The sequence below is a fragment of the Tachyglossus aculeatus genome, chromosome 17 (assembly GCF_015852505.1).
Source record: "Tachyglossus aculeatus isolate mTacAcu1 chromosome 17, mTacAcu1.pri, whole genome shotgun sequence".
NCBI classification, from domain to species: domain Eukaryota; kingdom Metazoa; phylum Chordata; class Mammalia; order Monotremata; family Tachyglossidae; genus Tachyglossus; species Tachyglossus aculeatus.
The window spans coordinates 38,877,483-38,894,417 of record NC_052082.1 but is presented as its reverse complement, the minus strand read 5'-3'; the positions used below and the strand labels follow the sequence as shown (position 1 = coordinate 38,894,417).

The following is a 16,935-nucleotide window of genomic DNA, read 5'->3' as shown; positions in this document are numbered from 1 at the left end:
TTCAGGCTCCACCACTTATTTGCTACGTGTCCTTGGGAAAGTCATTTAACTTCTCTGTGCCTTAGTTCACTCATCTGCAAAAACAGGCATTCAATACCTTTTCTCCCTCCTGAGACTATGAGTCCCATGTGGAACCTGATTATCTTGTATCTATCTCAGCCTTTAGTACAGTGCTTGGCACATAGTAAGTGCTTAATAAATACCACAGTTATTATTGTTATTAATAATAATAATAATAATAATAATAATAAAAGGAAAACCAGGAGAGAAATATGTTGGTAAAAGCAACATTACAAGTGTATCCAGGATAAGGAAGTGGCCCACAATCACTGAAGGATACCCAGAAGCCGAAGCAGATTGGGAAAGATTAGAACCCATTAGAATGGCAAAAAAGAGGTCATTGGTGACCTGGGAGAAAGTGAGCATTCTTCATTAAAGAAACAGGATAGAACTAGATTGAAAATGGCAGAGAAGGGAGATGGAGGAGAGGAAGTGGAGGCAGTGGAGGCAGGGGTTTTTGTGCCCCTTTCAAGGAGTTTGAACAGGAACAGGGGCAGAGGACTAGGACAATAGCTGTAGGGTACAGTGGAACCAGGGGTTTTCTTTTTAGTGTAGGGGAAATTGAGAATGTTTAAAGGCAAAGGTGAAGGAGTCACCAGAAAGTGAGAAGTTAAAGATGGCAGTCAGGGATGGAAGGAGAGTGGATGCATATATTCTTAGCAACAAGAAGGGATGGTATCAGAGACAGAGGCAGAGGGGAAGGTTTTAAAGATAGGTGGGAGACCTACACTTGAGAGATGGCTGGTAAGGATGAGAGAGAGGGTACAGGGGAGGGAGGGAGCTGTGGTGGCAGGCTTTGGAGAACTCACATCTGATGGTTTCCATTTTATCACCAAAGTAGCTGGAGAGGTCACCAATGGCAATGGTGGGGGCACTTCAGGAAGGAGTTAAAGGTCTCATTGGTGGGGCCATGGCCATGAGAGTCAAGGATAGAGGAGAAGTAATGTTTCTGAGGTTGATATTTACTCCACCTTCAGTCCCACAGTACTTATGTGCATATTCATAATTTATTTTAACATGAAAACTCCTGTTGGCAGGGATCGTATCTACCAACTATTTTGTACTGTTCTCTCCCAAGCACCGTAGAACAGTGCTGTACACTCAGTAAGAGCTCAATAAATACTTTTGATTGACTGAACAGAAGAAACAGCAGATTTGTAGCAATCAAGAATAGATTTAAAGAATCTGAAGTTGGCCCAGTGCCTGGATTTCTGCCACCAGTGATCTGCAGCCTGAATGCAGAAGCTTAGAAAGCAGAGTGCGAGATGTGAGAGAGCTGAGCTCAAAACAAGGGACAGTGATGAGGATGTGACTACGGGAAGTTTTAAAGGAAGCAGAGGAGAGAAGATGCAGGGTCTACAGAAAGAAAGGGTTTGAAGGAAGGAAGGAAGCTGTCTACCTCTCACTGATTAATTGTGTGTGTTGCTAGAGACTTATTTCTGAGGCCCTTTTTTTCCTCATTTTACACTCACTCCCTTGGGATGATCATCTGCTTCCTTCTACCTCCCACTAATTAATTGTGTGTGTGTTGCTAGAGACTTATTTCTGAGTCCCCTTCTTTCTTCATTTTACACTCACTCACTTGGGGAGATCATCTGCTTCCATGGCTTTGACTGTCACCTATATGTGGATGACTACCAAATCTCACTCATTATCCCTGACTTCTCTCTCTCACCTTCTCTATCATCTCACATTTCTTCTTTCCTCCAGGACATCTCCTTATGGAAATCTTGTCAGTACCTTAAGCTCAATATGTCTAAAACTGAACTTCTCATCTTCCCTCCCTCATTTTTTTCCCCAGCCATCTTTCCCATTATAGTTTACAGAAATATCAAATAGCTTTCCTGCCTTATTTTTTATGGCAGAAAGGAGAAGAGGGTAGGGGAAAATAGGAGGGAAATTTTTAGGAGAGGAAGAAGAACATGACATGACAAAAAGTAGGAGAGGTTGAAGAGGTAGGAAAGAGAAGAGAAAAGAGAGGAAGAAGAAGTCCCATATGCCCATGTTTGTTGAAACTATTACTAATAACAGATATCCTAATAGAAAAACTGATTTTGCTTAAGAGACTCACACTGAAGCACAGTGGAGAGAAGGAAGAATCAAGACTCAATTGGGAATCTAACACAGAGGCAAAAAGGAAAACCAGTGAGCTGCCTGGGGATGTATGTCTGGGAACAGCAGCAGCAAGCCCACTGTGCTGAGCAGATGGAGATTTAAATGTCTTCCCGAGTTGCTTGAAGACCAGATCCAGTAGAGGATTCTCCTCCCTGGCCTTCAGCTTGCCCTTCCTGCAAGGACCCCAGTCAGCCCACTAAGGGGGTGCTTGGGGTGTAGAAGGGGCGCCGAGAGGACCTGACCTTTGTCATGTAGTTCCTGCCGTAAATCCAGGGAAGGGAGAGTCTGAAACCCTCTTTCCTCTGGGCACACCTGCCCCGCTACATGCACTGGAGTCTGAACCCCCTGCTCTAGTCTGCGCTCAGTTCCAAAGGACGCTTTATGTGACTTCTTTCCTCCTCCCTCCACACAAGAAGAAGAAGAAGGCAGGGCAGCAAGTCCTGGTTTCAGTGCCATTGGACATGGATGTCAGGGCTTAAAGGAAGACTGAATGTGATGGCCCTGTCTCAGCGCTGTCTCCCAGACCTGAAGTGGGGCCTACCTGTAACCGGAGAATCCAGAGTCGACCAACCATCTCCACTGTCTCTGAGTTTTGTTATACTTGTACCCGATCCAGAAATACTCATCTTTTGGCCTCATATTAGAGACCCAGTCCTGTGGAATCAATGGAAACAGGATGAGCCCTGACAGCACCAACCTCCAACCCTCCTTCCTAGCCCATGTCTGACAACCAGCTCAGAGCTCTGCCAGAAGGACACAACCACGCACTTCTCTCCAGGCTCCTGTTTGGAGAGGATGAAGCCCCTCAGGTTCATAACCAGAACAGAAGTAGGCACCATTCAGCAATTCCAGAACATTCTGGTAAATGTGGGGTGGGAATTGTGGGAGGAGGGGGGCTGTGTACTGGTGTGGGAACCTAGAGCCTCCCTTCAATTCTCACCACTTCAGCTTCTTCCTCCAGGACCAGGAGCCAGGATTTCCTTTTGAGACAGTCACTGGCACTGGTCTCCCAACTCTGGTACTCTCCTGAGTAGTAGTAACACCGGCTTCTGTTCAGCTGCCACCCTTGGGGGCAGAGCTCACACACGGCACCTGAGGGAAAGGAGATGAAATGAAACATTTGTGATGCTTTCAATTATTTCAGCTCTTGCATTATGGAGATGGACAAAAATGTGCCCATGGTCATTCATTCAATTGTATTCATTGAGTGCTTTCTGTGTGGAAAGTACAACTGTCATTGTCTCCTAATATCATCTCCCTCCACACTACGTGTCTTTTCTGTCTGTAGTTACTAGTCACCATGGTCCTCTGTCCTGGAGGATCCATCTCTGATTTCCAGATGAGTTTCATGCCTTACCTTCCTTCTCTCAACATAATAAGCTGCATGAGCCCTTAGTCACTTCAGCAGTGATACACTGCTGACCTCCTGGCCTCTTGTTCCTGCCCTTGGCTCTACCCTGCTGACCTCCTGCCCCAGTTCACCTCAGACAAACCAATATGAACACAGCCTGGACCTCATAATTACCAGACTCTGCTCCTCCTGTGACATCACAAACTCCTGCATCTTCTGTGGCATGACAAAAGAGCAAGGCTGCCCTGGATGGAGCAGTAAGGCCTGTCCATGTGTGTGATCTTCTCCTATTTGTCCAGCACAGCCTACCTCTTCTCACCCCTCCCTGCTCCAATCTCCACTTGGCTCCCCATATCCTGGTTTCTCTTGAGACGGGTTAGATGAAGATGAGATTTCTCCAGTGGAAAGTCTTTCTGAAGAAAAGCAGTGTTGCCTAATGGAAGGAGCATGGGCCTGGGAATCAGAAGACCTGGCTTCTAATCCCAGGCTTGCCAAATGCTTGCTGTGCAACCCTGGGCAAGTCACTTAACTTCTCTGTGCCTCAGTTCTCCTGTTCTCCCTCCTACTTAGAGTATGAGTCCCATGTGGGACAGGTACTGTATCCAACCTAATTCACATGTATCTACCCTAGGTCTTAGAAGAAGCATCAGAGGGAAAACATTTCCTTTGTTTTCCTTTGTTTCTCTGCCTGTTCCTGGGTTTTTCTTCTATGAGGACTGAGCCAAAAGCTTTGGTTTCTGGACAGCAACTCACAGTATTTCATCATCTCTCCTCACCTTGTTGGCCAGCACATAGCTCTGCCTTCAGGACTGCAAGCTTTTTTGAGGTCATGTTCCCAGAACCATCTCCACAGGAAATGTTGGTACACTCCATTTTGTGTGCCTTATAGACTGAAAAAAAAAAAGAAAGTTAACTGAATAGTGAGATGGAAAGTGATGTTATCTTCATCCCCTGCATTCTTGTTGTCACAGAAAGGGGTGTGGATGTGGAAGAGGCTGGGCACAACTTGTTTGGGAAGGAAGAGTTTCCTAGAAACCAATGGAGAGAGAGAACTCCTGCTACTAATAGGCCCATTTTCACTGCCAGACTTCTGGGTGGGGCTTCTTGGGAATGTGAGACTAAGGGATAGCATTTTGTGGGCAGAGCTTAAAAATAGATGCATACTGTAGCTTTACCCTGATGGTGAAGTCATGATTCTAAAATTTTAAACCATCTTCCTTCCCTCATCCACCTGCACCAGCCCATGGTCTCACTGAAGTGAAGAGGTGACAAACTGTGGATTCCTGCAATTCCTCTATGCTATTTAGGGTCCAGTGTGACTCCGCTGAACTCCAAGACTGGCCCAGAGTTCTTATGGCAGAGGATCCAGGAGATATCCAGGCAGAAGAACCCCATGTAAGCCTGGGACTTGAAACATGTTTCCAGTTCTGAAAGTGTGGCTTGATTCTGCTGGCCACCCTGGGCAATAAAACCATGACCTGGACCCTGGGACTCCAACCCCCATAGCCACCCCTTACCCACCCTCCATTCCCCTATCACCCCAGCATAAGAGAGCTAGGTCTGGATTCCAATGTGAACTCAGTGGTTTGAGAAGAACCAGAACCTTTTACCCCACTAAGTAAAAAGCCTTAGTGAGACATTGTTCCACTGCCTATTTTCAACCTCTGTTAAGGGCTGATCTGGTAGGCCACTAGATTGTAAGATCTTTGACCAGCTCTATTGTACTGTAGTCTCCCTGTACCTAGAACAGTGCTCTAATAATAATAATAATAACAATGGTATTTGTTAAGTGCTTATTATGTGCAATACACTGTTCTAAGCACTGCGGGGGGATACAAGGTAATCAGGTTTTCACACGTGGGGCTCACAGTCTTAATCCCCATTTTACAGTTGAGGTGACTGGGGCACAGAGAAGTGAAGTGACTTGCCCAAAGTCACACAGCTGACAAGTGGTAGAACCGGGATTAGAACCCATTACCTCTGACTCCCTAGCCCGGGCTCTTTCCACTGAGCCACACTGCTTTTCTACACATAGTAAGCACTCAATAAAAGCCATTGATTATCAAAAACCCCCACTTTCTCTCCACCCCCTGCCTGTCAAATCTCTCTTCTTCAAAGCCTCCTACTCCCTCCCAACTCCTATACATCCTTCACCAGCCCACACCCTTTAACCCAAAATCTTTCTGTTTGCTCAGAATATTTCTTATACCCCAGTGCTTCCTCCCCTCAAACTTTCTTTCTGCATCGTGCTCTATATCTATAAATTATATATTATTAATCATTTATTTATATTAATGTCTGTCTTCCTCTCTAGACTACAAGTTCATCGCGGGCAGGGAATGTATTAACCAACTCTGTTGTAGTATACTCTCCAACGAATTAGTTCAGTGCTCTGCACACAGTAAGCACTCAATAAATATCATTGATGATGATAATGATTATGCTGTGTCACTCTCTTTATCTTATTCCATCCTTTCTAGGATCCTATTCTTCCTTTGCTTGTACCCTTTCCTCCAGTGAAGATCCAGTTGTCTGTCTCCTTTCTACTGTTCTTCGTTATCATCTCTAGTTCTATTTTTGTCCCACTTTCTCTCTTCCTTTGCCTCCCTCCTACATTTCTTTTTCTTTCTTATCATATTCTTTCTCTCTCCCCCACTCTGGCTTCCCTCTTTCCTGCCTTGTTTTTTCTTCCATCTCTTTTCTGTTTTTCCTTTCCCCACTAGCCAGCAGACCCTACCCTCTTTCCACCCCCAGTAACCCCCTGAGTGCTGATCTCCTAGCCTTCACAGCACTGGGTGGGACAGCAGCTGGTAGCTAGAGAATAGGTTTCTGCAGAGAGAGAGGAGTAGGTGTCATTTGAAACCGTCCTGCACTGAGACTACTGCTCCCAGCACTGCTAGAAGGGAGAGACAAGCAGCCTCCAATGCAGCAGTCCAGAGAGTCAGGGCTCTGGTGAGGCAGGGTTTACTGTCCTGCCTTGCTCTTCTGTCTCTGTCCCCCTGCTCCCTTCCCAACTAATGAATACCAAAAAAAAAAACAAAAGGTCAGAAATAAAGGTGAAACCAGCTAAAACCAGAGCTCTCATGGTGTATTCCAGGCAGAAGCACTCACTGTGCAGGTACACAATGGTGACCAGGAGCGAAAGTGCAGCAATCCCCAAGGAAACAGTGGCCACATACCATCCAGGATGCTGAGACCTGGGACCTACAGTGGAGAAAGGTCAAAGCTGTATCAGAACCTCCTAGCTTTCATGCTCTGCACTGAGGAATTCAGAAGGCTACCAAAGTGCCTCTGTGCATAGAAGAAATCACCAATGAACATGGATCATAGAGCTGGATTTATGCACTTAATTTGTGTATGTCCTGCTGAAACCTGAAAGTGTGGGAACAGTGAGCAGAAGAGGGGAGATAAAGCCCAGAGAACAGAATAAATGGTACAAAGATATCTTAAAGCACAACTTCAATGAAGCAACAGCAATATTTTGTATTCTTTCATTTGGGGTGAGACATTATCAACTTAGAAAATATGACAGCTCTGTCCCCCTTGGCCTCTGTTTTTGGTTTTAGCACCTAAGAATTGTTAACAGCTCACAGATGTGTGAGTGAAAGAAGGGAGGCTTCTTGAGATTCGTGGGAGCCATGTGTGAGCAGCTCCTTGTTGATCGGCTTAGTGGACATTTCTCAAGGTTTTCACTGAGCCCCCCTTAGCTGGCTCAGACTCTGCCATTTTCTCTACATTCGGGGCTCATGGATGTGTGCTAGGATAAACACGTTAACTGCTGAACAAGAGAGTGATGCATTAATTGGTCAAGTCTGCACCAGGCAAAGCCAATATCAGCTTCACACAACTCCAGAGCCCTGAATACTACCAACTAATCCTAGATAAATCATTCTGCTCTCACTCATAGTGTGGCCTTGGAATTGAGCCCAAATGGTTAGGTTTGCCCCTGTTTAGGCATGGATTTGGGACCACGTGTTGCTCTGATCAACCTGGGAGGCTTCTGGATTGACATTTTCATCTGTCTCTTCCAGTCGCCTCTTCCAGGAAATGTATGAGAGAAGTCAGGACAGTTGGCTTCCCCCTTTCCCCAATTGCCCCCCAGGGTAGGGGCTCCTGATTGGGTCAACACCTGATTTGGGAGATTTCAGGAGTAGGAGGGGATTGTCCTTCTACACACACACACACACACACACACACACACACACACACACACACACACACACACACACACTCTCTCTCTCTCTCTCTCTCTCTCTCTCTCTCTCTCTCTCCGCTCACAGTTCTTGACTGAGTTTTGCAGGAATTTGTGCCTGCCCCTATAGTCAGGGTAACAGAGCTACAGGAGGGTGGTGAGGGGGTAGCTCAGTCTGAGGGCCAGAGGGCACTTGTACCTGTTTGCTTCCTTCTTGCTGTCTGGGTACATCATCAGCTTCCTAAAAATCCACAGTGCCCTAAATTGGGAGTGATGCAGCAGATCCCTCTGACTTTGCTGTGGCTTCTTTCAAGGGGAGAACTGCAGGAACCAAAGTTTCCGGGAAGTATCAACAGGCCCCAGAATTGTTCACTGAGAACTTCTGCCTCCCTCCTCAAGACTTAGTATCTGCCATTCTCTCATTCCCCCTTTCCTTCCTCACCCTCCCTCATGCAAACAGTATAATGGGGCAAAGGGATCCAAAAACCAATGGGCCAACTGGACCAGGCCAGCAGGCCTGGGCACATGACACATTCCATGGGCTGGAGAAGGGAGGCTCTCCAGGTACCAGACATGTTCTCTGCCTGTCACTAAATGTGCTGCGTTGAGGTCCCTCTGCCAGGTTCTTGGTGTTGCTACCATTCTGTGGCTTCAGGGACATTTTCCCTGTATTCTTTCATTCATTTATTCAATCGTATTTATTGAGCGCTTGCGGTGTGCAGAGCACTGTACAAAGCACTTGGGAAGTACAAATTGGTAACATAAAGAGACGGTCCCTACCCAACAACGGGCTCACAGTCTAGAAGGGGGAGACAGACAACAAAACAAAACAAGTAGGCAGCCATCAATACCACCAGATTGGGACTTCCTCCCACAGCGCGTTGGCAGGTGCTGAGTGTGAGATCATTCTGGTCACATGAAGAATTTGTGTTTCACGAGGCAAATGAGGTTCTAATAAGAACTATTTTCTGAATTGCCTAGCCTCAGCCCTCTGGGGAGAGGAGCCTAGATGAAATTGTGGACCAACTTTTAGAACAAAACTGTTCATACTTGTCACCAGTGGGTTTTTACTTACATTTTCATGTGTACATAAACACATACATACATACATAAATATATGTATACACAAATAAAGACATGCATATACAAATAGGTATACATATATGAATACATACACATAATTGCATATATTTATACATACATATATTCATACACACATATAGAGAAACAATATGGCCTGGTGGAAAGAGCACGGGCCTGGGAGTCAGAGGTCCTGAGTTCTAATCCCACCTCTGCTACTTGTCTGCTGTGTGACCTTGGGCAAGTCACTTCATTTCTCTGTATCTCAGTTTCCTCATCTGTAAAAATTGGGATGAAATCCTACTCCCACCTACTTAGGCTGTGTGCCCCATATGGGACAGGGACTGTGTCCAAATGGATAATTTTGTGGCTACCCAAGTGCTTAGAACAGTGTTTGATGTACAGTAGGCACTTAAATACCAACCCAGCTCTGCCACTTCTCTGCTGTCTGACCTTGAGCAAGTCACTTAACTTCTCTGAGCCTCAGTTACCTCATCTGTAAAATGGGGATTAAGACTATGAGTCCCACGTGGGACACCTTGATCACCTTGTATCCCCCCAGCGCTTAGAACAGTGCTCTGCACATAGTAATTGCTTAACAAATGTCATCATTATTATTATATATATGCATATATATGCATAGTTTATTACATGTAATAGCTATATATATATATATATATATACCTATTTATAGACATAGATATAGGTACATAGATAGATAAATAGATATTTAGTTAACAGGTATGCCCCATGTCACAGCAACTCCACAATACCTGCACTGAGGTATCCAGCCATTATCGTTTGATGCCTTAACCTTCCTAAACCAAACTTTCCTGCAGCCCTGAAATTCCTGCCAAGAGATTCAGGTAAATCCCTCAGTTAAATCCCCCCCTGCCTCCTTCCATCCGGGCCTGAGCTAAAAACATTAACAGTGAATAGGCCTTGGGGGAGCCTGTGCCCATGGTTTGTGTCAGATTTTCAAGGTGCAGAAGAGACTTCTGGGCAAAATAACTAGATAAATTGTTGAACTGGGAGGGAACTTCATTTAGAAATGGATGATGCAGGTGTTATGAGTTCACTGCATCTCATTCACAGCAATTACTCTAACAGGACCTCATCAAAGTTCAACAACAACACATCCTTGCAAGATACCAAAACAGATGAAGAATCAATTTTGGTCTCCCTCACCAAGGAAGGTTTTGGGATTAACAAATCTTGCTCAATTTTCAAGAAAGTGGAACATGTGTTGAAGAAGAAGAAAGATCTGATGGAAACAGGATTTCCTAGGTGCAGAGAGATGCTCACAAAGAGTTATCCAGCTACAAGGTACCTAATGAAGAGAAGAAGAAAACTATTTAACCTAATATGAACAAACTCCTTACTACCACCTGGACGTTACCATGGCCAAAACAAGTATACTTTTTTGCAGCCTCCAACAAAGACTCATAATCATATTCCCCTCCTCCCCCTCCCCATCCCTCCCGCCCTACCTCCTTCCCCTCCCCACAGCACCAGTATATATGTATATATGTTTGTAAGTATTTATTACTCTATTTATTTATTTATTTATTTTATTTGTACATATTTATTCTATTTATTTTATTTTGTTAATATGTTTTGTTTTTTTTTCTCTCTCTCCCGTCTAGACTGTGAGCCCACTGTTGGGTAGGGACCATCTCTATATGTTGCCAACATGTACTTCCCAAGCACTTAGTACAGTACACTGCACACAGTAAGCACTCAATGAATACGATTCAATGAATGAATGAATGAATGAATGAATATCCCAACCCCTTCTTTGGTTGGTGATGCTAGAGTTTCTCAACTGTAATGATGGACACTCTCAATCCTGAGTGTTCAAGATGGAGAAACTGAGAGAGAATTCATTACAGTGATCTCCCTGAAATTTCCCCTGCCGTCCCCAGTCCCTCCGAACTCCTGACCCTTCTTCAATTCTCCCATATCTCCCAGAAGTACCTCTAGAGATCTCCTGCCTTCTCTGAAAATCCACCCCCTCCACTTGTGCATATGACTCCATTCCTTCACACCTTATCAAAACACTTGGCCCCTCCCTTCTTTCCTCTCTAACTGCCATCTTCAAATGCTAACTCCCCAAAGGTTTCTTCCCCACTGCTTTCAAACATACCCATGTCTCCCCTATCCTAAAAAAAACCTCCCTTGACCCCACAGCTCCCTCCAGTTATTGCCCCATCTCCCTCCTACCTTTCCTCTCTAAACTCACTGAATCAATCAATCAATCAATCAATCGTATTTATTGAGCACTTACTGTGTGCAGAGGACTGTACTAAGCGCTTGGGAAGTACAAGTTGGCAACATATAGAGACAGTCCCTACCCAACAGTGGGCTCACAGTCTAAAAGGGGGAGACAGAGAACAAAACCAAACATACTAACAAAATAAAATAAATAGAATGGATGTGTACAATTAAAATAAATAAATAAATAGAGTAATAAATATGTACAAACATATATACATATATACAGGTGCTGTGGGGAAGGGAAGAAGGTAAGGTGGGGGGGATGGACAGGGGGATGAGGGGGAGAGGAAGGAAGGGGCTCAGTCTGGGAAGGCCTCCTGGAGGAGGTGAGCTCTCAGTAGGGCCTTGAAGGGAGGAAGAGAGGTAGCTTGGCGGATGGGCAGAGGGAGGGCATTCCAGGCCCGGGGAATGACGTGGGCCGGGGGTCGATGGCGGGACAGGCGAGAACGAGGTACGGTGAGGAGATTAGCGGCAGAGGAGCGGAGGGTGCGGGGTGGGCTGTAGAAGGAGAGAAGGGAGGTGAGGTAGGAGGGGGCGAGGTGATGGAGAGCCTTGAAGCCCAGGGTGAGGAGTTTCTGCCTGATGCGCAGATTGATTGGTAGCCACTGGAGATTTTTGAGGAGGGGAGTAACATGCCCAGAGCGTTTCTGGACAAAGACAATCTGGGCAGCAGCATGAAGTATGGATTGAAGTGGGGAGAGACACGAGGATGGGAGATCAGAGAGAAGGCTGATGCAGTAGTCCAGACGGGATAAAAATATGGAACGCTTCACGAATTTGTGTGTCATAATGAGCTGAGCTGTGTATACCCACTGTCTCATGTTCCTCTCCTCCAATTCTCTCATTGAACCCCTCCAATCTGGGCTGCAACCCCTTCACTCCATAGAAGCCATCCTCTCACAGGTCACCAATGATCTTCTTCTTGCTAAATCCAATGGTCTCTACTCTATCCTCCTTGACCTCTCAGCTGCCTTCAACATTGTCAACCACCCCCTTCTGGAAAGACCTCTTTCTCCAACCTTCGCTTCTCTCCCATCCTAAAAAAACCCTCTCTTGACCCCACCTCACCTTCTAGTTATCACCCTATCTCCCTCCTACCATTCCTTTCCAAACTCCTTGAACATGTCATCTACATGCACTGCCTCGAATTCCTCAACACCAACTCTCTCCTCGACCCCCTCCAATCCGCCTTCTATCCCCTACATTCCACGGAAACTGCCCTCTCAAAGTTCACCAATGACCTCCTGCTTGCCAAATCCAATGGCTCATACTATATCCTAATCCTCCTCGACCTCTCTGCTGCCTTCGACACTGTGGACCACCCCCTTCTCCTCAACACGCTATCCAACCTTTGCTTCACAGACTCCGTTCTCTCCTGGTTCTCTTTTGCGGGCTCCTCCTCCCCCTCCCATCCCCTTACTGTATGGGTTCCTGAAGGTTCAGTTCTTGGTCCCCTTCTTTTCTCGATCTACACTCACTCCCTTGGTGAACTCATTCACTCCCACGACTTCAACTATCATCTCTATGCTGATGACACCCAAATCTACACCTCTGCCCCTGCTCTCTCTCCCTCCCTCCAGGCTCGCATCTCCTCCTGCCTTCAGAACATCTCCATCTGGATGTCTGCCTGCCACCTAAAACTCAACATGTCCAAAACTGAACTCCTTGTCTTCCCTCCCAAACCCTGCCCTCTCCCTCTCCCTTCCCATCACTGTTGACGGCACTACCATCCTTCCCATCTCACAAGCCCGCAACCTTGGTTTCATCCTCGGCTCCGCTCTCTCAATCACCCCTCACATCCAATCCGTCACCAAAACCTGCCAGTCTCACCTCCACAATATTGCCAAGATCTGCCCTTTCCTCTCCATCCAAACCGCTACCCTGCTCATTCAAATGCTCATCCTATCCTGTCTGCATTACTGCATCAGCCTCCTCTCCGATCTCCCATCCTCCTGTCTCTCCCCACTTCAATCCATACTTCATGCCGCTGCCCAGATTGTCTTTGTCCAGAAACGCTCTGGGCATGTTACTCCCCTCCTCAAAAATCTCCAGTGGCTACCAATCAACCTACACATCAGGCAAAAACTCCTCACCCTTGGCATCACCTCGTCCCCACCTACCTCACCTCCCTTCTCTCCTTCTACAGCCCAGCCCACACCCTCCGCTCCTCTCCCGCTAATCTCCTCACCGTGCCTTGTTCTCGCCTGCCAATCAATCAATCGTATTTATTGAGCGCTTACTGTGTGCAGAGCACCATCGACCCCCAGCCCACGTCATCCCCCTGGCCTGGGATGCCCTCCCTCCGCACATCCGCCAAGCCAGCTCTCTTCCTCCCTTCAAAGCCCTACTGAGAGCTCACCTCCTCCAGGAGGCCTTCCCTGACTGAGCCCCCTCCTTCCTCTCCCCATCCCCCTGACTTACCTCCTTCCCCTCCCCACACCACCTGTATATATGTATATATGTTTGTACGTATTTATTACTCTATTCATTTATTTATTTCATTTGTACATATTTATTCTATTTATTTTATTTTGTTAATATGTTTTGTCTTGTTGTCTGTCTCCCCCTTCTAGACTGTGAGCCCACTGTTGGGTAGGGACCATCTCTATATGTTGCCAACTTGTACTTCCCAAGTGCTTAGTACAGTGCTCTGCACACAGTAAGCACTCAATAAATATGATTGAATCAATGAATGAATGAATGACATTGTTCTCTCCTGGTTCTCCTATTTTACTGGCTGCTCATTCTCATTCCCTTTCACAGGCCCCTCCTCTACCTCCCACCATTAAATGTAGATGTCCCTCAAGGTTCAATTCTGGGTCCCCTTGTATTCTCCATCTACACCCACTCCCTTAGAGTACTCATTTGCTCACATGGTTTCAACTACCAACTCTATGAGGATGATTTCCAAATCTACAACCCCAGCCTTCATCTCTCTCCCTCTCTGCAGTCTTGCATTTCTTCCTGCCCTCAATATATTTCTACTTGGATGTCCCACCATCACCTCAAACTTAACATATCTAAAACAGAACTCATCATCCCACTCAAACCCTGTCATCCCCCCTGACTTTCCCATACTGTAGACGGCATCACCATCCCTCCTGTCTCACAAGTCCATAACCTTGGCATTATCCTTTACTCCTTTCTCTGATTCAATCCACATATTGAATCCATTACTAAGTCTTGTCAGTTCAGCCTTCACAAGATCACTAAAATACACTCTTTCCTCTCCATCTGAACTGCTACCACATTAACCTAAAGCACTTATCCTGTTCCCCCTTGATTACTGTATCAGCCTCCTTGCTGACTTCCCTGCATCCTCTATCTCCCAACTCCAGTACATACTTCACTCTGCTGCCCGGATCATTTTTCAACAAAAATGTTCAGTCCATGCTTCCCCACTCCTCAAGAACCCCCAGTGGTTGCCCATCCACCTCTGCATTAAACAGAAACTCCTTAGTATCAGCTTCAAAACACTCAATAACCTTGTCCCGTACTACCTCACCTCACTACTCTTCTTCTAATACTCCTCCTCTACTACAACCCAATCTGTATACTTTGCTTCTCTGATGCCATCCTTCTCACTATACTGCAATCTCATCTATTTCACCACTGACCTCTTGCCCAAATCCTGCCTCTGGCCTGGAATGCCCTCCCTCCTCATATCTTACAATTACTCTCCCCTACTTTAAAGCCTTATTAAAGGCACATCTCCAAGCTCTATTTTCCTTTTCTTCAACTCCCTTATGAGTTGCCCTGACCTGTTTTCTTTATTCCTCTCCCCTCCCAACCCCACAGCACTTATACACATATCTGTAATTTATTTATTTTTATTAATGTCTCTCCTGCCTTCTAGACTGTAAGCTAATTGTGGGCAGGGAATGTGTCTGTTATATTGCTATATTGTACTCTCTCAAGCACAGTACAGTGCTCTGCACACAACAAACCCTCAGTAAATGCAATTGAAAGGCTGATTGACTGATGGTGGTTTCCCCAGCACTTTGCAGACTCTTTCTAACCGTGCTGGCCATGTTCCTGTTTGGCCACTGAGTGAGATGGCCAGGGTGCAGGACAATGTAAATGTTGGCAAAGCCTTCTAGGTACATAATCTGTTTATGGCCAAAATGACCAAAGCAGAGTTCTGATGCTGTGCTGAAGAATCATGACATGGCAGCCAATTTCCTCGGTATCTGCTGTAGTCTTATCAGAAGCCCCATGACTTAGTGGAAAGAACACAGGCCTGGGAGTCAGAGGGCCCGGGTTCTAATCCCGGCTCTGCCAACTGTTCTGCCAGTTGCTTGTTGTGTGACCTTTGGGCAAGTCACCTAACTTTTCTGTGCCTCGGTTTCTTCAATTGTAAAATGGGGATTCAATACCGGCATCACGGGTGGGAACTGAGGGGAGGAAGTGAAGCTGACAAGCACGTCCCCCCATCCACCCACAATCTGCCCAGCAATGTGATGCTAGAAGGATAGAGCCAATCTGTCAACACCGCAATCCTGGATACAGTTTATAAGCAACTCCCGCTGCACCTCCCCTAAGGAATGGAGCGGAGGTCTTTTTACACCCAAAAGACCTAAATTCACTCTGGGAGGGAAATTGGATGGGATAATAAAAACTTGCTTGGGAAAACGATCCTCTGAGTAATTCTTTACTCCCCCCATGACTCCGATGTTTTTGGTCCGCATCACTCCTACTTAGATTGTGAGCTCTTTGTGAGACAGGGACTGTGTCTGTGGGAGCTAATTAATTTGTACCTATCCCAGCACTTAAAACAGAGTTTGACACATAGTAAGCACTTACAAGTACCATAAAACCAACAAAACAAACCAACACCCATGTTCACCAACTATTTTTCAGGATTATTTATGAGCACTCAATCAGCTCTCCCCCTCCTACCTCACCTCACTCATTTCCAACTACAACACAGACCATATACATTGCTCCTCTAATGCCAACCAACTAGATCTCATCTATCTCACTGCTGACTCATTGCTCATTTCCTATCTCTGGCCTAGAACTCCCCTCACCTTCATATCCAACGGGCCATCAACTCCCCACCTGCAAAGGACTACTAAAATCACATTCTCCATCATTTCTCCACCCTACTGTCCCTCCCTTCTATGTCACCTATGCCCTTGGGCCTGCACAACTTAAGCACTTTGATATTCATCCTGGCCAAACAGCATTTATGTGCATATGCTGATGCTTCCCCTATCTGTAATTTATTTCAATGTCTGAGTCCCCCACTGGATTGTAATCTCCTTGAGGGCAGGGATCATGTTGAACAATAGAATGTCAAACACAAACTATTGTGCTCTACCAAATGTTTAACGTTCTGCACACAGTAAGTGCTTTAATAAACCCCTTGATTGATTAGTGGTATGTTATGTTTTGAATCACTTACTAAAAAGTTTACTAAAAAGTTGTGATGATTAAAATTACATTACATAGGAATTTCATGTTGTCAGGTAGAGGCTCTAAAATGGTTCTTATTATATATGCCATATTAGCCTAAAGGAAAACCTTTCACATGAAAATAGCCTTTATCAATAAAATTATTTATTAAGGAGCTATTTCATGTGTATTTATATTTGCATCTGTGTTTCCCTGTTGCCATTGAAGAACAGGCTATTTAAACTAACACCTGCACTTGCAATCATAAAAGAAATTAAGTGTCTTCAGGCAGTATCTAGAGTACTGCCTCTAGATACTCCTCCTGCCTCCTCAGGCATCTCCTCCTGCCTTCAGGACATCTCCATCTGGATGTCTGTCTGCCACCTAAAACTCAACATGTCCAAGACTGAACTCCTTGTCTTCCCTCCCAAACCCTGCCCTCTCCCTGACTTTCCCATCTCTG

At 45.7% G+C, this 16,935-nt stretch overlaps 1 pseudogene; it reads right to left on the bottom strand.

Annotated features, from left to right (window-relative positions):
- Positions 1–16,935, bottom strand: part of LOC119939040 — a 31,342-nt pseudogene that overhangs the window by 8,199 nt on the left and 6,208 nt on the right.